The 23,297-nt window shown below is 34.0% G+C and overlaps 1 protein-coding gene across 2 annotated transcripts in view; it reads left to right on the forward strand.

Annotated features, from left to right (window-relative positions):
• The first annotated feature begins 669 nt into the window (after window positions 1-669).
• LOC132928898 (uncharacterized) overlaps window positions 670-23,297 on the forward strand; it is an 84,826-nt gene continuing 62,198 nt past the window's right edge. For both annotated transcript variants that reach the window (XM_060993843.1, XM_060993844.1), the window contains exon 1: window positions 670-1,580. The gene's annotated coding sequence lies outside the window, so the exon portion shown is untranslated. The remainder of the gene's footprint in view (window positions 1,581-23,297) is intronic.

Below are 23,297 nucleotides of genomic sequence, written 5' to 3' on the forward strand. Positions count from 1 at the left end.
TAATAATGTATAATAGGTACGTGTACATAAAATATATTTTTTTTAATTGAAATCATTAACTCAACCGCCGCATTATTGTAATATACCTAAATAACACAGGTAGGTACAGCATATTATTATATAAACAGTGAAGTCTAAAATATTCGCGTCGGTTTCGCAAGCGAAATCTATTTCTATAATACACGCCTATATAACTGGTAAACGCCGTCGCGATCGCAGGTTAAGTCGCGGTTTACTCCCGGACGATCCGACGCAATAATAACAATGTACATAGGTAATAGTATGTAAGTACCGAAATAATATAACGAATATATACAAACGGCACGGCGGTATACCTTATAATACATGTATATTATACATATATATATTATTATAATATACGAAGGTACCTATATATATAATATATATATACAATAGAGCGAAAACGTTATAATAATATAATTTGGTTTTATTTTAGTGTTAATTTTTTTTTTTTTTTTGGAGGGAAACGCGTGAGACGTGGCCATTGGACTCGAAAATCCGTTCCCCCTGCCCGCGCGGCGGGCCGCGCCCAGACACGGCCGAACGGTTGCGGCGGCGTGCCGGGGGCCGGGTCGGCCGCTCGGGCGCCGTCGCCGCGTCCGCGGTGGGGATACGAAGGGTTTCCTGCTTTTCGAATTTTACGTTTCAGTGTCACCTGGCCACCGCACCGGCACCGGCACCCGACTACGACGACGACGACGACGACTATTACACTATACGCGGTACGACATACACGCGCCGCGAAATTAATAATAATAATAAAAATAATAAAAAGGAGGAAAAAAATTACGCCGCAGCAGCACGCACGCGGGATATACACTCGTCGCTCCGCCGCCGCCACCGCCGCCACCGCCGCCGTCGCAGTCGCAATCGCCGTCACCGTGGTTGTCCGCTGTCGTCCGTCGTCCGTACAGCACTGCACGCGCGCGCGCCCGGCAAGCACACGCGGTCCGACCGACCCCTCTGCTCACCGCCGGACCGACTACGCATCACGCGGGGGAGAGAAAATTTTTTTATTATTATTTTCTCGCCGGAGCAGAGATTTTCCTCGATTTTTTCTACGACGATAAATGCGATTTTTGTTTGTTTGATTTTTTTTTTTTTTTGTTTTTTTACCGTGTCATTTGCTCAAGTATAATAGTATATAATATATAGTATATATTACAGTGTTTTTATCCGCACCGCCGAACACGCGCCCGCGACATGCCAACGCCGCGTACCGTGAGTGCCGTTCGCCCCTCGACTGTTTCGCGATTTTTGCGGATTTTTGCCGATTCTTAGTTTTGTATACTTATAAAAAAAAATTTGTGTTTTCTGAGTGAATGAGTGAGTGACGCGCTCGTTAAAACACCGGTATATACACACCTGTATATATTAATTTTGACATTTACGAACCGTTTTTTTTAGTAATATTTATTTGTTGTTATTTATTTTAATTTTTTCGTTTTTTTTTTGCGGTAAAACCGTATAAAAATTTCACTGTTAAAATTCTCACTGTTTGTGCAAGTGTCGTGGACGCAGGACGTGTGCGTGATTGTACACCACGATCGGCTGTTACTGTAAGTAAATCATCATCGTCATAATATTATTTTGTACATATTAATGTTAATTTAATTTTTTCACTCAAAAAACGTTAACGATCCAATTTTTTTTTCTTTTCTATTGCCGCTCGCGCATGTATTTTTCTGCGCGGTAATGACTCCATAAAAGGTTTTAAATGTTTATTTTCCGTCATCATAGTTGAGATCTGTGCCAAAATTTTCAATTATTATCTTACTCGCCAGTTAACGATTATTTTTGGTCATTATGGGTTTCCTTTGAACAAACTTAACACGTATTTATGCGTTTTCGTCAATATTGTAGTTTTTAATAATTTCTAGACTTTATTTTTCTCTCGCATTTACCATTTACGCCACAATCCGATTCTTACCTAGAGTTATGATAGTTTAATATATAGAATATAAACAGTTTACGTTTACAAAACTCGTAATCGGATTTATTACGCAATTATAAAAATTCCCACCAATTACCGTATAAAAACACACAGTAAAATACACACTCGTACCCAGAAATACTTGCTATAATTAATTAATTAAACGATACACCTATACTTATTTTTACTTACAAAATACAGTAAATTTCCTAACACGCGTGTATACAATTTTGAGCTACGTACATACATTTACATAAGTCTTTATTATGGAGCTCAGAATGTTAGAAAACAAAAAAAAAATATATTGATAAAAATAATAGATTGAAATTATTGATGCAATTATTTTGGCAATCGCAGTATTCTAGGAATTGAAGACAATTATTATTATTATTTGCCATCTGAACATAATTATTGTTAAGTGCCACCTATAATTATTTGCACAACAAGAAAATTCGTTCAATTTCGTGAAATTCAGTCTTATCTAGTCTTGAAGTGGCATCCATAAAAAAATTATGATAAATTCACGTAAGCCTGTAAAAAAACGATGAAAAAAATAAGACTAGTTGACCTAAACTAATTAATACACCTCGTTATCTAATAATTTTTTATTCTAATTTTTTAATTCTTTTCCCTTCCCATCTATTTGATACGATTTTTCATGTAACTAAGTAAAAAGCTTAGATACCTATAACGATTAAAACGCCTGATATTATATATTATTATAATTTTTTTTTATCAATTGGGTGTTTTTTCTATAATCTATAATACACATATTATGTAGGATATTATGCCTACTATATACTAATTAATATACACGCATTTTCAATTACATTTCATATTATATTATCTGATCACCCTTGCAATTTAATATGTATATCATAAACCAAATGAAATTCCATTGCATTTTCTGGGATATTATTCAATTATCTTACAATAGGCTCTTCTATACTGTCCATATAAACAAGTTCAAGTTCAATGTACTACAAAATATAAGAAGATACTTATTATCTATTTTATGTTCATTTTAATTTGAACTGATCTACCATGCATTACATATTTGTTTATCTTTTTTACACAATTGAGTTTCTTATCAATACATTTTAACGAAACTTATGTTTAACATTCTGATCGATATTTGTGAGTACTTTACAAATCTATAATACATGTTTTATGCAATCATAAATTTTTCATATTTTGGCGACATCTAAAATAGAACACGGCACCTCGGAAATGTTAGCCGACAATGTTTTTTCTTTCGATTTCGTAATAATGCTTACAAATGCATTTAATTCGTGTAGAATTTCAACATTTTTTTTTGGTTTCCGGAAAGAAGTCTGTCTCACCTGTACACAGGAAGCCATTTAAAGTAAACATTCATGCTACCTGTGCTAAATGTGTAATTTTTTGTAGCGAATACGCAGAGACATACATGCACCTACGAATGATTGTAAGGACTTGATATATAATAAGTATATTATTATTACAAAATACCATTCATTTTACATTTATGCGTTTTACTGTCTTAGAATTTTTATATTAAATAACATTCACAGAATGTTATTATTTTAAATAAATCTCATCTCGATCTTTATTATTTAAATATTTATAATAAAAATAAAAAACATATAATGTATTATATACAGTGCGGTTCTTTTATCGAACACTCGTTATTTCAAAATCTATTAATGTTTTTTAAAATATTATTTTATATAATTTTTAGTTGAAATTATTTTTTTTTTTTTTTTAATGTATTTCTTGATATTTTTTATCGTTATAACTTTTTCAGTTTTTTTTTTTTGTGAACGACAACATGCATTTTTTATTTTATATTCTGAAGCAGGATATTTTTCGACGTATTTCGATACATAATAATCAAAATTCGGACTAGCAATTTACAAGTTATAATATAGTATTTAAACTTTAGGTAAGAAGAATATAAGTGGACCAATATTTTTCAGAGTATCTTTCCACCTCTCTATACCGCTCACCAATACTTTAAATACTTGTAACTCATATACTACTCGTCCGAATTTTATGTATCAAAATACTCTGTTATATATTCTGCTTAAAAGAATATGAAATAAAAAAATGTAAGTTGTCATTCAAGAAAGTAAAAAATGAAAAAATTATAACGATAAAAAATAATATATTTTTTTTAATCTTGTTTTATTCATTTATTATGGGAGAAAATTATGTAAAAAAAATATTTTTAAAAACATTAATAGATTTTGAAATAATGAGAATTGTTCGATAAATGAATCACCCAGTATAGTTGATTTACACGTGATCATTAAAAATGACAAATTTTATACTCTCGTTTTTGAGCTGCGCATTATCGTCGAGATCCGTCTAATAAAAGTTTTACAGCCTTCACGCATTTCTTTTATACCTCACGTATTCGTATTATTATATATTGTATTATATGCGTTTGACTTGCCGTCCAAAATATACTCGCGAAGCAGACACCCGTTTATACGTGTAATATAATATAATATATACCCATTACCCAACTGCCGGCTGATAAGTTTTTCGAATAAGAGAAGAAACCCTTCGGACATATTATATCTCATAATAATTTAAAATATAAAATAAATACCTACATATATTATAATATAATCGTTTACCCTACAATGATATTTTCACCGGGAGGCGAACCCAAAACGTAAAATAAAAAAAAAATCGTCAAATAGTCCTGAACATAAATAATTATTATACGGCCAAATGTTTGATGTCTTTTTGCTGGAGGCCATGGTCATATGTTTTTTTATTTTTATTTATCTCTATCTGTAAAATAATAATAATACTTATAGTTGTCGAGAAAAAGGTGCAGCTCAGTGTGTAAAAAAAGTAGAGCGTCGTGTTTCAGTGTTCATCGCTTACATTTTTTTTACCATACTCAAAAATAAAATCGAAAACGTTTGTCTGTCTTCACGTATATTTTTTCTTTCTTTCATTTTTTCTTGTTTACCAATATTTTCGTCTACGTACATGAGCGAACACGTGAAAGGGTATCCGCATACACGCGTATACGTATAATGTGTAAAGGATACACTGCGCCGGATATAGGAGTGTCCGCTACTGTTTGTTTACTCCGCATTGCGTGTTAGTGTGTACATACTCAACGCTCTGTCAAGGTTTCTTAAACATTAAAGGCGCGAACCGTGCTCACTTCTCATTTTAAGCTAATTACTTACGTTTTTCATCGCGTAAACGTCGCGTACCTAAATTATACGGATATACGTTATAATTACACGTTTTAGGTACAATGTGTACACATTAGTAGCTACACTTCATATATAGGCACACTTTTTATTTTATTTATTTTTAATTATTATTATTATTATTATTGTTATAAATAAATTACGTCTTGACTTTCAACAAACCTATTACAGGTTATAGTGTTGTATTTTAATAATATATTATAATCATAATAATTTGGGTATATACGTATATTTATATAAATAATATATATATATATATTTCACTAGAAATTCAAAAATTTAACGATGAGGTTTATTTATTTTTTCGTTCAAATATAATATTTAACACAAATATAATTTCCATCATCATAAACTAAATAAAACCTAATAGTATTTTGTTCGTGCAGCTACACCCCGGAATTATTCGTGTCACATTATATGATACGTATATTATATAGGAGACCGCGACCAGATAATATATTACGCATACCATATTATTATTTGTATGTATTTGTATTTCAGTATTTGTCACCCAATCTATTAATTGCCCAATAAACGCGTGCACCGCATAACCCGCCATCGCCTCCGTTGTACACATCACGATAATATAATATAATGGGCCTTATTACTTTTTGACCGAGTAATTAACTACACATTATAATTTATAGTAATAGTATATTATTCAAAAACTATAAAACTCTCGTACGTTTTTACTACCCGGAATCAATTTTATCGGGTTCTATTATACGTGCTCGAGACATTATAATATTATACATTTTTTATTCCCCGGGAACCGATAAAAAAATGTATATAAGAAAAAAACATTTTAGAATTCAATTAAAACAACAAAATCGTTACGAGTCGTAAACCGTCAGATATTATACGCAGCACTACGCGTCATTAAAATAATTCATAACAATATATTACTTATACCTATATCATTATTATCATCATCGATCGTCTTGTATCTAAACACAACTCGCGGGATCGACTGTGCAATTATTGAGAATTCAATCATTTCGACTGACGCCAAGCACGAGAATTTGGCAATTTTATTATTCACTGACGTCTGGCTGTAATAATATATACGTAATATACAGCAACGGTTAAAATATATGTTCCGAACATTGGCATCTTAACAACTACGTTTTAGGGTTTTTTTAAAATTTGTATTATTAAACTTGTAAAATATAAATTTCTAAAATTCTATAATGTTTGATCGATTGATCGACATATTTATAATTATACGCATTATTAGTATACATTATATATATATCATACGTTTAACGTATGTATCTTTTACTATTACTAACAAATCACGATAAAAATGACAAATTGCATTTATGTTCTTTCGATTAGTAGATTATGTAATAGCAAATGTTCACCATACATAATAAGTAATAACAATAACGCACCCGCGCCAGTATTGAATTAAAATATTATAATATTATAATCAATGATGGCAAACGAATATAATATTACGTATTAATATTATATTTATTATTGACACCAGGCATATAAAGTAATTCACGGGTGTATCCTGTATAAAATATACAATAAGTATATTGAATCGTAAATTTATTTATGTCGAATCAATAATATACCGGATAACGAATAAAATAAGAAAAACAAATGAACATTACGCCTACGATAAAGCCTATACATACGTATAACCGAGTAATATAGATGGATACCGATTCCCCCCGTACTTAGGTATATATATAAATAAGGTAGGTAACAAACGCGCGTTTAAAGGTTCGTCATGATATTATATAATATACATCTATAAATTATTATATTATTACACCGTGTATGTTGTGGTTTATAGAGGGATTATTAAATAATATATCTTTCCACCACTACGTGTCCTTGGTTTTCGCGGGTGGAATTCGCAATTTTTATTATTCTTATATATTATATATTATTATTCTTCTCTATAACCCACGCGTGTGTGCATGTGGAATTTATATTATTGCAATAGTCCATTTATATTAAAATCAAAATATATATAATAGTTAAAAAAAAATAATAAAAAAAAAATGAACAGTAAAAATGTGCGGAAAAACAATTTTTCCTGGAATCAAAAGTCCATGCCTCACACACGTGCATTTCTCCTGGTAGGGAAAAACGCGTACAAGCACTGCAGCAACGTGGAATCCAGTCGACCCAGATGCAACTATACACGCGCATGCAATAAAAATGTAAACAAAAAAATGTACATCTACCAACTATTAAAATGTATATTACATTACATTATTATTTTTATTATAATGTAGTATTATTGGTTATTTTAGTGCCAAAACGGATGAAAAACGGACGAGTACTATATAGCACCCGGATTTATTTCGAAATTCGCTCCCGGCCATTTCGGCGTGTATATTTTCCCTCCGACGTTGCAGTGTAATATATAATATATATTATACGCTATGAATGATATATATATTATATACACAAATGAGAGGAATCGGTTTTTTTGTGCTAAGTTTTTTTTTTTTTTTTTACTGTTGACCGGCACGCAATCATCCGTCTGAATTGGCCGAATAAATAAATATAAAAATGTATAAAAAAAGGCACTAATGTACGAAACGTCGAAAAAGGCGGCTAAGAACAAACAAAGACATAATTCACAAGCACACACATACGTTTACTCGCATATATGTATATAATATTATATACGCGCGCATGGAAACCATAAACCTTTCTTTTGGCCGAAAAATCTGTGCGAGTGTGTGTACGAGTGTCTTTATCCTGTTACACGAATATTTTTTACTCAGACCGAGCCGTGGGGGAATTATTATTATTATATTTTATATTTTTTTTTAATTAATATTTCCCCTCCCCCTCATCACTACCGCCACCGTCTTGTACGCGCATTTCTGCCGACGCGTTATTATTATACACACAGACATCACACACACACACACACACATACACACACATGTATATTATATAGACAACGCCGTGGCCATATGGCTCTTCACTCGCGTATTATTATTACACAGAGGCGACCACTTCCCTTCACCCGTCCGCCGCGTACACACAATGGATATTTTCTGTTCTCCGAGTCCGTTTCGTGTACGCCGGACGCTATGATACATATTATAATGAAATAATATTATGATTCTGATCATCGCTCAATTTTGTAGTTATATTCGCGATGTCTACAGAAATGTTAAATTGTATGATTAGGTAACTAAGAACTGTATAGGTACATATAATATATTATTATAACCAACGTCCAACGGTATTATCTATATATAATATTATAATGTTATGCCGTGGTATAGAGTGGTACATAAAGGTAGGTACACGATAACACTGAACATCTCTTAGATATAATTTGTTCGCGCGTTACATATATTATGATATGCCGAAGTCTTGGCAAAGACCCATCATATGCCAACAGTCAACACCAAAACTCTGCAGTATAATTCACGTATATTTTTCATCGAAGTAAATGATATTACTTATCGTAAATTTATAATAAATATTTTTGAATCGAATAAACAACAAAAATAATCTTTCAAGCCCCGACCACATCTGCATTAGGTGGGCGGAGACTGTTATTCCGACGTGATATAATAACATAAAAATATGTACTATAACAGACCTAATCTGTTACCCATATCAATAATACGTATGGGTATCTATAAAATTACACACTGAACAAGCAATGTCTAAAATTGTGTATAGTTACTACAGTAAAATAATATTTAAAAAGTTGATGCCGTTTAAGTAATTGTCGTTTCGCTATACAAGAGTTTTCTTGAATGATAATTAATATGTATTTTTTTGGTAGTATTACGCAATGACAGATCGCGTGAACGAAGACTGAGGAAAGATATTATGTTTGTTGAGATCGACCAATATACGCGAGCACATAAAAATAATATCTAGTTTCACCTATCGTACACGAACTACATAACCATTATAACTACGGTGATAAAATCCCAGGAAGAATAAAAACTCCGCGCCGAATGAAACGACGGAAACGAAAAATGACATATATATCCTTAATGTTATAAAGTAACGACCGTGGTTTATTATAGCGAACGCGTGTACATAATCGGAATCAAATTAGGTAAAAGTTGACGCGAGTGACGTGGAAATGTACTGCGACAAGACGTATCCATTGTGCAGTGCTACCAAAGCATGGTGATTAAGAAAACTCGGAAGAGATAAATTCCGAAATTGTTTTGAAAAAGAAGAGGTCAATCACTGTTTATTATATATGTATGTCTTTATATACATGAATATATTTTATACAACTATTCCAGATGTGGTTTTTTAAAATATTTTTTCGCGGTGTACATATATTTATATACGTGCACGTCTACCGAGTCGAGTTTTTTTTTAATACATCTTTAACAGTTTTGCAAATGCATTAGTATTTCGATTTTTTTTTTTTTTGCAAACCATTATTTTCCACGAACTCGTCGTCACACCGTGGATCTCCTCGTCCGACACCGCCACCACGCATAACAAAACGAACATTACGACTTACGACTTTACGATCTCGACGGGTGGCAGCGGGGACGTGCTGCAATATTTATTGTTAATATTATTATTATTATTATTTTGTTCGTTCGCAAAGGAATCGGACGAGAATTCCACAGATATCGAGTGTAACGTATATAATACTCGTATAGTTATATAATTGCTTTTTGAAGTTAGGGTTGCCATTTATTTAAAATTAGAAACCCGTGACATGAAATATTTAGTAATATTATAGTATTGTTTTGTATGTTAAATAAATTTATTAATTAGCAGAGATTCATAATATTGTTATTAATTTATAACGTTTTAAAAACCATAAGTATCATGTATCCAATTTAACTATGGTAAAATTAATTAGTATACATTATACACTTTTAAAAATATGCATATGACATGGCGTGCGTGGTTAAAAATTTCACCGGGCGACGAGAATATCATTGAAAAATATTATTTTGATGTTTATTATACCTATACCGTTTTGATCGACGATTACTGTTCTCGCCGGAAAGTCGTCATCGGTAGTGAAATTAATTTTTTTTAATCGTCTCTCTATCGCGGGTTTCTTTGGCGGCGGCGGTATTCGAGAGAGGGGTGCAGCGTTGAGCGGGTGGCAGTAGTGGCCGGAACGCGCGCATAATGTGCGTTTAAGGAGAGAACACGCATAATGTCCGTTGAACTCGAACAAACGTAATGTAATAATGCCGGTTCCGTCTGTCGGCGGTGGCGGTGGCGATAGATATAGATGCAGATTGTGCGCGGCTGCGAAAACCGGTACGGTGTACGACGATCGGCGGCGACGACGGCGGCGGGTGCGCGCCCGGAATGGGAGCAGTTCGGATTAGCATACGATACACTTATATATGAGTGCGCGGACACACACACACACACACACACACAACACACGCACTCGGAGATACATGTATACATATGAATTAATACTGTTTTATTATGCGCTTTTAAAACCGGGTTTTATGTATATATAATACCAATACCGCGACGAGATTATACTATTATTTTGTATTTTTATTTTTTGTGTTCTCATAGCCAACTGCGCGATATAGAAATAAATAAATAAATAGTATTTATATAATAATAATACTATATAGCGGAGAGCGAACGAAACGGGAGCTGCTGGGGTGGTCGGGAGGGGTGAGCCGAGAGAAAAAAAAACGGAAAAAATTGTAATAATCGTTCGCGTATATATATATAATGTACGTTCATTTATATAATATATTATATATATAGTATATGATGCCGGTCGTACATCAATTATTATATTACATACAACCATTGTTGTATGCGCTTTTTATTGCAACTGTAGTATGTTTTGTCCGAGTATAGACACGTATGTGTGCGAGAGCGTGTGTGTGTATCATAGGCCGATCTATACAAACAAAACCGACCACCCCCAAATCGGTTTTTTTTAACAAAATTAATTTCCGTTTAGATTAAAATTTTTTCCAGACATATAAACAAATTATACATAAATATACACACTCACACACAAACACAAAACACGCTGCGAGTCCCTGTCCTTCGTCCCTGACTTTTTCCTAGTACTCGACCGCTATAAAAAAAAAAAAAAAATAAAATAAAAAAATAAATAAATAAAACTGAGGAAAAACTTTTTCGGATCAATACTGAAAAGCAGTTTAAACACACAACAAAGACTGCAACATTTCTTTTTTTTCATTTCTTTTTCCCAGCAGACGAATACATTACCGTCTGCAAAAAACCGATAACGTCGAGACTTTTACGACATTTGCCCGTGTAAAAGTACATTTTTATCGTCAAAACTTATGGAAACCCGAAAATGATTGCGTTGCAATCGTATGTATATTGTATATATATTGTATATATATATAAATAATATATAGTTATATCTACCGGTGGTAAAATGGGTAGGAAGTCTTGAAGGGGTGGAAAGGAGAGAGTTAAGAAGAAGGAGAAACCGATGTTATATGACGATGAATGCGGCGGCGTGGTGGCGGTGATATGTCGATATACATAGTGAATTGATTTCAATGCAGTTTTCGCATAGCGCGGTTCACCCCGAAAGAGAGGACGACTGACCTACATATTAATAATATCATATAAAATATTATACGCGTTTCGAGTGGTTTTTATATTTTTCGTTTAGAAAACCAGTTCAATCTCGTCAAAACGATTATTTTATCAAAAAAATCCACGCCATCCGCTGGCCGGTTATACTAGACCAGTTTTCATGTAATCATGATAGATAGACGTATGTGTTTTCCGTTTTGATATTATTATTATTATTTTTTCTTAAAGAAAAAACCGTAAAACGCCCCGAGGTTGAATTCAAATCGGATACACTGTAATTTCGCCAATTTTTTCCTACTTTTTAATCGTGCTGATATTATATACCTACCTACCAATATAACGTTATTATATATTATTTATACGCAATGTATCTATATAGATACGCTATGTGCAGCACGTCGTTATTTTATGCAAACGTTGCGGTCACCCGTTTCGCGGTGGTGTTCAAACCGCTCATCAGTATAGCGTGCTCCGGTTGTCAGAAGCGTTCTGACCGCAAACGAAAATACCGACAGAAATCGCGCGGTATATAAATAGTGTACATACCTATACAGTACATTACAACCGGCAAAGGATATGTCGGTAATTTTTTATTATCGCTTGTTTTCTCTTCTTCTTTTCCTTCGATTCTGCCCACGTTTTTTCCATTTTCTAATTATAACATTATTGTTTATGCACCCATTTCGGGGCGAACACACCAATAAAAGTGTAGGGTACGTTTTTTTTAAAAAAAAAAAGTGTTGTATCGTTTGAACGTGATTTTCACCTTTTGTCACACCACCATAAAGCTACAGCGGCTTGGACCGAAAACGGCGTGCCGGCCGGTCGCACACAAAAGGAGCAATTAACGTATAATTAATATTGTTTCACGCTGAGAACCACTTGATCGACGCGCGCGCATACCGTAATAATAATAATAATATTATATATAGGTACCCTCGCCTCTATAAAATATATATACATTTTATATTATATATATATATATATATATGTGTGTGTGTGTGTTTATGTATACGGTCTCGAGAACAAAAAGATTGTACGGTTTTGTGTGATGTGATTATTATCTCTCTGGAGCTATTGTAAAAGCGCCAAGAATACTGATCGTTTCGTATATATATACCCACAATAAATATTATATGGTAAAAGAAAGAAAAAATAATAATACTCGCGTTCGTCTTATTTATATATATATATATGTATACACCGTACATGGGTACGCAGCCGCGCCTATAAAACGTGTTAATGGATGTATAATATTATTTCACCCACCTCCACCCCACAACCCACAGTACACAGCCACTGCCGCCGCCGCCGCCGTCGTCATAATCCAAAAAGGTTAAAAACGCAATGACGGCTGTTTTCGTTATAACGCGCAATGATTATGTTATATTTGTAATATTTTTTTTTTTTTTTATATCAATACTACACCTTTACGAGCTGACGTGGGTACGATACGGCAACAGATGGATTTAGAGATGGTCAAATAAATAGAGAGAGAGATACATTATAGATACACATTACACCTCGGATGATATATAACCTATATATATTGAAATAATATATGTAAATTATTATTCGTTATTATCGCGTAGTATTTAGGGGAAGTTACGCGTCTTCGTAAACGATGAAAATCTATATACAAGACCACATGACAAAAAATAAAAATACCGAAAGAAATAATCTTGAGGCCGTCCCTGGCACTTTACATTTTACTTTTTGTTGTTTTATGTGCCGCCGAACAAAACCGTATTGTGGGACTTTAGTATTGTATAGTGCATGCACAAATGAGTGTGTGCAGCATGTCTGTTGTGTGTGTTACGGCGATAAAACGCCTTTGACGTTTTTACAACTCGAATAATGCATAATAATCGTTTCGACGATAATAATCCATGTTCGTCGTGACATAATAATATTAGCCGAAACAGCGATAGGACAACAATAAGGTCCCTTTAGTTATTATGTCATAATACCTAGGCAAAATAACCTAACCGAATTTCGGGTAAACGGGTTTTATCTTCTACGGATAGTAAGAAGACGTTGGGCGTAATACTATTATAATATTATACATAATTGATAAATATTTATCAATAAAATAATAAATAAGTAGACAAGTGGAAGACAAACAATAGCCATACCCTTCATATAGTGCTAATTTAAATAAAAAATATCGCATTAACGTCACTAACGCTTATTTATTTTTCCACGAGCTACAAAAATTCCAGAAACTATCGTGAAAATTCGGTTATCTCAAATCTCTTCGTCGTACTTATATGGTCGTAAATCCGTCTGTAGTTGTGTCCGTCCTACCCGCGTCATCACCGCACGACCGTTCAATATATACCCCGGTAACCGCGGAAGCCTAGCACGGTTGCACATCAATAACGAACGACCGTATACGATATTATAATATTTCATTTATAATAATATACTGTACGGTAATAATATAATAATAATAATAATAATAATAATATTATTATAAGAGTGGACCAGAACGAAAAAAAAAACGAGTCGTGTGCGCACGCAACCAACCACGTGGACGAGAGGAGCTAGACGGCCGCGGCGTAAACGGACCGTGAATGAATCAACCGGTTCTCCCGGCGGTTACGCTCCTCGCACCCTCGGCCCGCGCGTCGAGACGGTCGATCGGTCCGCCGCCGCAGCCCTCGTCGGGCACGTGACATCGGAAGCGCGCGCGCGCCCACCGGTTCGGACCGCGGCCCGCGCGACCGCCGAACGACGTCCGTTATCTGTCGCGTGTTATCGGCCGGCGAGACGTTAATGCGCGCGCGACGAATATCACGTTGATTTATCCCGAGTGGCCGATGATCGGCAACAGACTTTTCCGAATGACCTGTCCGTATTGGGCGATGATAATCGCAATTTCTGTACTACGACCGGGACCACCGGCAACGACCCGAGAATTGCGTTTTCGTGTTTTTTATTTCCTCGGGATTTATTATTTTCCGATCACGACGGCTATATAATAATAATAATATGTATAATATATAAAGTGCCTATTATATGCCATTATCATATTATGACGCCATGCGTACACACGCTCAGTACGGTAACACACCTCCCCACCGCCACACAATATGTGAGCCACTCCAATCAGTTTTCAGTTCAACGCAGTCTTGACCGTCAATTTACTGTGCCCTAAAACAATAAAAAAAAAAAAAAATATATGAGCAGATGGAAAAGCCGAAATTTGTAGAATATAATATAATATAATGCAATATAATCACAAGCTCTGCGCAGACCATGATATTGTAATGTTTAAAAATTGGGGTGTAAAAATCGGAAATTATACAGCACTTAAACACCGAATAGAGGGATATCACCTATATGCTGTAAGTATTATATAATCTGTTTTTCTGTTTAACGTGTTTATTATAATTTATCGTACATTAGTCCAACCTTTTTGTAAACGCGTATAGCTGAATAACATGTGAATTTCGTTACACGGCCGCGGCCGTTGTGGTGTAACTCGATAGTTTTACTTGTCGTTTAGAGGGTTGAGGATTATAGGGAGATACGATATATTATATGTAGTTTCAATCCGGATCCATTAAACGATGAGTACAACACTCGTTTTTTTTTCATTTACGAGAAAAGGAACGTGTTGCGGCGTATTATATCGATTAATAAAATTCCGCTCGATTCATCGTGTTATACAGTAAATATATACATATATACCGTTCAAATGTGTAGTGGCGAGTTATTATGCATATACATATATTACACACAAATATAGGTACTTACAAGTTAAAAGCCTACAATGGTCACAACCCGTAGGGAATATATGCGCAAAACCGATGCAGTCGTATACTTGTATATTATAATGTTATACCTTTACGTCGAAAAACTATGCGTGTCCAAAGTGTTGGTGCTCGAACACTGTAGCAGTATAATATTATTTACGGACACCAGAGCTATAATATAAAACGTGTAGACACCTGCAACTGCTGCAGCGACGGATTCGAATTATTAATATCGAATCACATGCAAATTATGCGTACATAATATTATACATTATTATCGAGTTTAGCGATAATAAAGAATATATTCTCTATTATATATTATGAATATAAATATACGGGTCTGGGCGTGCTAAAATATATATACAATATATTATTGTGTATTATTATGAGGTCACGTTCTTGTCCATATATTATAGTAATATTATGTATTATATAGGTATATATATATCATATCATATACTATGCATAATATATTATCATAATATAAGCTACGAAAAAAATAAAAATATAGAACGATATTTCGATATGATCAATGACAATAAAATATAATAACAACTTTTATCGGCAGTATACGTAAACCTACGTTGTAGAGATTAATATAACCTTTCGAGTTTGCAATATAATTTAGAAATAGCTATAATACTATGGACAGCAATTAGTTCGATTTTTACTGATGCTCGGGTAGGTACTTCGTACATATACGTAATTGTGCGAGTACATCGCGGTCCACGCCTATTTTAATACACCTGCAAAAATTGTAATTGTAGATACTTAATACACGATTATATGTATATATACTCACGCGTTGGTTTCGCGCACGCACCAGCAATAGGACAGACACGCCTCCGAATAGATATAGATTGATACGTGTTGGCTTAAAATCAAAAAAATAGAAATCGATAAAATACCAATATATTTTTTTCTAAGTTTGTACACTATTTGAGTTGTGACACGTGGAACACATCAAGTAATATATAATATATATATACAGCCATAAAGGTATAGGTATATAATACAGGTGAAATTGTGTATTTTGAAGGCCGTTCCCAATTCCCATACCGAGGTAAACACATTTTTTGCCAAAAAACGCATGTTAACAGTAATTACACGTATTTTCATTTAAATTATTAATTCAGTATTTCCAGACCCCCAGGGAGTTGGCAATTTTAGATTTCGGCATTCCGACGCGACCTCCACGCCGCCGCATATTATATTAATATTATATTATATGCCAACCGGTCCGATCAATCAGCGGCTTGTCACGTTTTCTCGAATAAACCAAAAAACGTACTCTCCCGAGTTTAGCAACTCGTTGGATATACTCATATTATAATATTCATAATAATATAATCAATCTGCGTTGCATAATTATTAATATTTTTTATTCATTTTATTTTCCAAGTATACAAATGACGCTGGGCATATTATATGATATTTTTTAACTTTCTTATTAATTCTCTATTATTGATTCAACGGTCAAATTATGTATTATTACTATTATAATATATCTGTTATTGAATTTCACGCGACTGAGAATGAGTGCACGATTTCTTGTTTAAAACAATTTAACAGCTGTGTGTATGAGAAAAAAAGGAGTGTTTTAATAACTATAAATAATATTATAATTTGTAATATTTTCAACCGATAATTGTTTTAACTGCGATGGTATACTTTTACATTTACTTTAAAATACATACATTTTCACATATATGCCGCTCATATAATAATTATATTTTACGGATAATTACTATCATTCGAACGATTTAATATCAGACGTAAAAAATAAACAGTTTTAGGCGATGGTAAAAATAGGAGTAGTGTTATAATATATACCCGCGGTATTACAAGATTTCATTGCGCGCGCGATCCGGTTAGGAAACGTGCACCCGTCAATAAGTAAAATCCGTGTGTTCTTTTAATATTTTTGTCTTAAAAGATGTTTTATACGCATACACAATATATGTATATTATGTATACATTCATATCTATATTATATATAAATAGGGTCGGATGCTGCGACGCATTCATTATCGCAGATTACACGAAAATATTGTAAATACCCAACAAAAGAATCGTGCATTTACATATTCACCGAGCATCGTCGGTTATTAAATAAATCTTATTAACATAACAAATGTGTTACATCCTTTCACTTTTGATAGGTTACGCACACACGAAAAAAAGGTTCATTCATTCATTGAAAAATAAAATAGGTAGTTATATGTATATGTATAAATAAATATTATATATATGTTATAATATTTTATTACCGTTTTATTTCTCATCCGTTTTCCCATCGTGAGATAATATCATAGTTATCGCACATCGTCTGGACCTTGACGTCATATTCTATCCAAATCTCGCCCGTCGTTTAAAAGAGGAGATGCTTTTTTTCGCTGTCCGACCTAATAACAGTTCACGATCAGCGCTCGGAGGGGGTGGCAGCGACATGGACGGAGGGCACGGAAATCACTTTTCGCGCTTTCAAAAAAACTTGTTTTAAACACTTATTATTAAGCTGTGCGCACTATATATAACGCACACTGTATAACGTAAGTAAGAAGTAGGTTTATATATATATATATATATATATATGTGCCCACATCACTATATATTGTACATAAAAACGAAATTCGACTGTGGGCGCGCGCGCGCGAGCGTTTTACTCTAAATTCCGAGAATGAGGTGAAGGAGGAACGATCTGTGTGACTGTGTGTGTGTGTATATAATATATTTTGTATACGATATGGTCCGCGGGCGATCTTTTTGTGTTTAACTGAAAAAAATAAAAAACCGGATCGACCGCGACGTCTAACCACGTTATATAGCTATATATCCATACAGTTAAATAGACATCGTATAATATAATATAATGATACGTCGAAAAAATAATCACAATAAATATATAAGTATCTACCTAAATAATAATATCGCATAAAATATAAGGTGTTAAAATAATACTCGGAATGTATATTAATAGCAGTGTGTCTCTGTTTCTCTTGACAATATACCGTTTTGGACGTTTTCGCGTTAATAACCGGCCGGAGCTCCGTTTTTTTTTCTTTCTAACATTTGATATAAATGCGTTACATCTCGGTCGGCTGAATCGATATAATTGGCGAACTCGTCACAACTCGTACACGCAGTTATAATATACCTACGCAATACGCGTATATTATACATGATATTGTAATGTATTATACGGCTTGCTCGCCATCTCAAGTCGACGGTGGAAAAAAAGTTTAATATATAATAACAATAATAATAAACACGCCTTATAATGGCAGCCTGCGACGACGGAGAGCGGAGACTACGGCGATACGGCGTGACGCCATCGCGAACGGCGGAAGCGTGTCGAACACCACACCGTTACACGTATTCGCCACCGCCGACCGTCAGCTAAATAATATAAATAAAAATAATTGATGATTGTTTTATTATTATTTTTTATTTTTTCCTTTTCAATAATAATTATTATAAATCATTATTACATCCGTCCGTTGGCGCGTTTCTTCCCGCTCGGTACAACAGCCACTCACTACACAATAATTACATCGCTCGATCGCGCCGTTCGCGTTTTACCGCGATATTGGTACCTATTATATTATTTACACGCGGTCGATCGACGTCGATTTTCCGCGACAATCGAAAATTTGTCTTATCGTTTACCTGCCATAAAACGGTGCTCGTAAACATTTAATGATTGGGTTTTTCGTATTTTTGCGTGTAACCACAAAACCTAGCTAAGCTAGCTATTATTGCTTGTAGACATAACACGAGGCGAATCTTTATGAAACTGGAAAAACGTATACATCACGTCGTCTGAAAACTGTCTCTTTTATAGTCCCAGTTTTTTTTTTTGGAGGGGGGGGTTAATATTGTTGAATTAACGTACAATAGGTACAACAACTGTAATAACCGATGACTGTAGGTAAAATGAAAAGACGTTTTGTTTAATAACATAATATTGGGCGACGACTGTACGTCCAGAAATAAATTTATATAGTTATACGTTTTTATTAACGATGTACGCGATGATAATAAAAATAAAATTCAAATCTCTATACGCATATATATATATGATTTGCCTGTAGTAGTGTAGTTACCTTTGTATGATGTATTATGCGCGAGAACGGAGGAGACAAAAAATACGTATATACTTATTGTCGTTTGAACGTCATGCTTTGTATTTTTGAAATTGATTTCGAAATTGATTAAGTCAAACGGACACACACTCGCACACAAAAAGACCATTGCGGCGCATAAGGGTGCTATGCACATAATTCATGTATATATATATATATATATATTTATAAACAATATACTTATCTAATGGGGGAAACGCCGTTCGGGTGACATGTCCTAGGCGGCAGTGTCGATGGCGGCGGAGGATTATGGGAGCGTTGACCATGATGATGATCAATATGTTCAGGAAAAATTGGAGGAAGGCTGAAAACAAAAGGAAACTTAAAACGGGTTCGTGATTCCAAAATGGCGACCGTACGGTCGACTTATGCAAATATTAATAACGGACGATGGGAACTTTATACATGTATATTTATCGGGGAAAAAAAGTAAAAAAAGAATGTAAGGGTTACCGACAAACAAACACAATAGCAATAATAAAATATATAGAAGGGGTATATATATTTTTTTTAATACTCTTTGAGAACTCGTTACGTGCTAGGGGTACTCACTTCTGTGTGTGTGTTTGCATATGAATAGGAGTTCAATTTTTTATTTTTTTTTTTAATTCTTCCCTACAGTAAAACAGCTAGAGTGGGAAAGGCGTACGCGGGCGGGGCGCGGCGTCGTAAATACTAATATTCGATATGAGTCATTATTTTTAATGAAAAGCGCCGTAAAGCCCGGTGTCAATTTTAGAAGCACGAAACGCTTGCGCGTGAGTCATCGAAAAGGAAAAAATGCATATTCCACACAAAAAAATATATACGTATATACTACAGTGGAAATTATACGGGTCGGCCAAAATTCGTTTTTTCCCCCGTTTGAACACAATAATATTTAAACGGTCGTCTAATGAATCCTCGTCGAATATTATATACCCTTGAAGCTAATTAGATTCCATTATATAATCTCCATCGCCACCGCTGCGCTGCGATGGATACGTCGTGCGTGCACTAATTCTCCGGGCCCGCTGAGGTCGTTCTTATTGGCTCGTTAATCATATTTTAATTAAAAATAAAATAAAAAAAAAAATTAAAAAATTAAGAGAGAAAAAATATTATTATACATAATATATTATATTATATATATATATATATACATACGTTGCACACTACACGTTCACTGGCGTATATGATGCGTATAAACTCGGGTAAAATACGAAAAAGAATACACAGAGCTGGGTTTGTTTAGACGATATTACGGTGGGCCGGCAGACCGTGTTTTTTGAGGTCATTTATCATTTCGTATGAGACGATAGCCGGCAGACACACTCCTTCATCGTATTTATTTATTTATTTTTTCTTCGTATTCTTTCTCCGCGTCTCCTCATATCCTCTCTTAACTAACCGGGGGAATCTTAATTATTTTGGTTTTTTTGACAAAAACAAAGATTTATTATTGTTCTTTTGTTCGCAGACGTCGTCAAATATGACGGGAATTTAATTACATCTGTATAATAATAATAATAATAAAGTATATATAAAAACGGTCAGATCTTTGTTCTAAACGTCGTCATCGTTGTCGGATGGGTATCATAATATTATATATTAGATGATGTCTTTCGTTTTCTTTTGGATTTCTAACGGACAGTGCCGAGATAGCTATATATACAATATACATTGTAGGTTTTTCTATGCGTGTTACGTCCATTATAATACATAGTTTTCGGGATATTTGCTAGTTTTAATGACAGCGAAACTTATGTATTATCATCATATGTGTTGAATTTGCCACCTTATTGTTTTTCGATTTCTTTTGATCGTTTCGTGTTGCCATATATACATTAATACTCGCGGGATTTCAATTCAAGGTTATACCAATATCAATACGCCTGTATATAGATAATTATTGCCGAATAATGTATTCAACAAGTATACGAAGCAACAATAATTTCAAAAATCTCTACACCTTCAGGATTTGAAATAATAATAAAATGTTTTATAGTGCATAATAATATTATTCGAAAATGAAATAGGTCTTGCGCAGTGACTGCACCCCGCGCAATGTAGACGTCGCGAGTATGCACAACACTGTGCTGCAGTCTCGCAATCATTATAATACAGATATATAGTATAGTTCCACAGACCTTGCCCGATTTTTATTTCGGGAGAATTCATTATTATTATTATTCCAATTTACAATAAACATGTATACATATACAAATAAATGCCATCGGCAGTGACGTGTCGTGTCGCGAATAATTGTTGTCTACTATATATAGTTGTACATTATACGCGCGCACTGCAGTGTTTAATATATATATATATATATATAGGTACAGTATTGAGTGTAACGTTGCACAATAATATGGACGCGAACAATGCGATTTACATACATTTGCGTGCAAATCCGAAACCCCGCAAATACCACATAATATTATATACGTATATATATTGGAGTATCGGACCCGATTTGACTTTTTTTTTTTATCGACACATATACATGCGCGTGAACACGTAATATAGTCACTTCACTTGTACGTACGCGTAAACTATTATATCATATATAATATACTTATGGGTACATTATAATGCAGTATAGGCATGTTCGGGCGAGAATCCGTCATCAAATAATACGCAATGACTGTAATAGTCGACTATAGCCAGATAACGATCACCGTTTTATTAGATACGTTTGGTCGCGAAAGCTGCAGCATTGAGTGTATTTAGGTAGACAATCTATGTATACTATTGTAATATACCTACATAATATAATAGTATATTATTTGTTGTTATTACGCGACAATGAAATTCAGAACGTTATCCGCGGTGTGATTTCGGTTAAATTTACGGGCGAGTACCTATAGGTATAATATGCATTATAACAGTGGTACGATTCGACCGACGGTATTATGCGTATACCAACGATTACTATTTTTATACGTAAAAAAAAAATCGCATTGCTCGAACAATAATTAAAGTCGAGTGGGGTTCGCCAACGTGACTGTCACGGCAACGCGCGAACGCTATTTAAAAAAAAAAAAAAACACCGAACGCACAATAATATTATGATATATACTTATTACTTATTATCTATATATCAACTATATACATAATATATATACTTATGTGTAGTGGGCAGGTAAGTTCTTTTTTTCACGACTGCAGCGTATAACAACACGTGTGTGTTTATGTGTACCTATATAATATTATAATGTGTACACAGACTTTACTCCAAACGGGCGATCATCATATATCATATGTGTTATATGTATATAAACTTGGCCAATGTCGTCGCACTGCTGTTGCAGAAAATTGATTTAGCCGGCCAAAATTATTAACACACCGCCGCAACGCAATAAATTATGTAAAGGATTATAATGTACACCAGCGCTTGGCGCAGATACATTATTTACAGTTACTTATACTCGAAAGACGTCATGTAGGTATATATAATATTAGGTATAACTACATGTTTACAATTTCGAATTCTGTATATGATCTCAATACTAATCCACAATTTTTTCTCTAGTTTATACGACACCGACCATAAACTCATTCACTATGACAATGTACACTCCATATAATTTCGCATTTAATTTTGCTCGACTCGTTTTGTTATGCAAAGGGTCAGTCAATAGAATTTGATTTGTAATTGATGAGCCATGATGGGTATATAGTGATGAAGTCATCG

Source organism: Rhopalosiphum padi, chromosome 4, assembly GCF_020882245.1.
Source record: "Rhopalosiphum padi isolate XX-2018 chromosome 4, ASM2088224v1, whole genome shotgun sequence".
Taxonomy (NCBI): Eukaryota; Metazoa; Arthropoda; class Insecta; order Hemiptera; family Aphididae; genus Rhopalosiphum; species Rhopalosiphum padi.